General features: G+C 37.2%; 1 protein-coding gene across 4 annotated transcripts in view; it reads left to right on the top strand.

The window, feature by feature from the left end:
- LOC106877480 (cadherin EGF LAG seven-pass G-type receptor 2) overlaps nt 1-1,359 on the top strand; it is a 301,895-nt gene that overhangs the window by 298,085 nt on the left and 2,451 nt on the right. The window lies entirely within an intron of this gene.

Genomic DNA, 1,359 nt, shown 5'->3' with positions numbered 1-1,359 from the left:
AGCAGTTGAGAGTGCTGGTTAAATGCCTAACAATAATTAGTTATGTTTCTTATTTCTTTATTGCCCATAAGGGGCTAAACATAGAGGGGACAAACATAGAGGGGACAAACAAGGACAGACAAAGGGATTAAGTCGATTACATCGACCCCCAATGCATAGCTGGTACTTAATTTATCGACCCCAAAAGGATGAAAGGCAAAGTCAACCTCTGCGGAATTTGAACTCAGAACATGACGGCAGACGAAATACCACTAAGCATTTCGCCCAGTGTGCTAACGTTTCTGCCAGCTCACCGCCCTAATTAGTTATGTTTCTGCCAGCTCACTGTCAGTGAGCTAGGTAAAGCATTAGAACATTAGAAAAATTGCTTATAGTGTTTAGTTATAACTCTACATTCTGAGTTCAAATCTTGCAGTGTCCCATTTTGCTTTCCATTCTTCTAGAGTCAATATAAGGTATCAATCAAGTACTGGGGTCATTTTAATATTCTTATAATGTAAGGTGGTGAGTTGGCTGAATTGTTACTGCACTGAAGAATGCTTAGCAGCATTTCTCCTAACTTATGTTCTGAGTTCAAATGCCACTGGGGTTAACTTTGCCTTTCAGTCCTTTCAAGGTGAATAAAATAAGTACCAGTTGAACATTGGAGTTGAAGTAACCAATTTACCTCCTCCCTCAAAATTGCTGGCTTTGTGCCAAAATTTGAAAGCAATATTCTTATAAGGTATCCTAAATGTGGATCAAATTATAACATAAGATGAAAATAATATGTATAACAACCTCCCACATCAATTTCAGATTGTGTGTCAATGTAAGAAATCATTATTTAATCCATTTGTTACATACTGTATTTCTGTTGGAATATAAATGTCTTTCAATTTATTTTGAAAATAGTGAAAAATTTAGTAAAATAACTTTATCCTTAAGCTGGTGCTTGGAGCTCAAATTAACCATTGTGATCTCATAATTCTATGATACAAACTTTCTGTTTTAAAGTGACCTAAATTAAAACCTTCATCAAAATTTATGTTATTCCAAACACCAACCTAAAAATGACAAAATTATTTAATTAGATTCTTCATTATTTTAAAAATTGTAGGCATAGGAGTGGCTGTGTGGTAAGTAGCTTGCTTACCAACCACATGGCTCCAGGTTCAGTCCCACTGCGTGGCACCTTGGGCAAGTGTCTTTAACTATAGCCTCGGGCCGACCAAAGCCTTGTGAGTGGATTTGGTAGACGGAAACTGAAAGAAGCCCATCTTATATATCATCATCATCATCATCATCGTTTAACGTCCGCTTTCCATGCTAGCATGGGTTGGACGATTTGACTGAGGACTGGTGAAACCGGATGGCAAC

Source organism: Octopus bimaculoides, chromosome 11 (assembly GCF_001194135.2).
Source record: "Octopus bimaculoides isolate UCB-OBI-ISO-001 chromosome 11, ASM119413v2, whole genome shotgun sequence".
Classification (NCBI taxonomy): Eukaryota; Metazoa; Mollusca; class Cephalopoda; order Octopoda; family Octopodidae; genus Octopus; species Octopus bimaculoides.
This window is presented reverse-complemented; position numbering and strand designations above follow the sequence as displayed.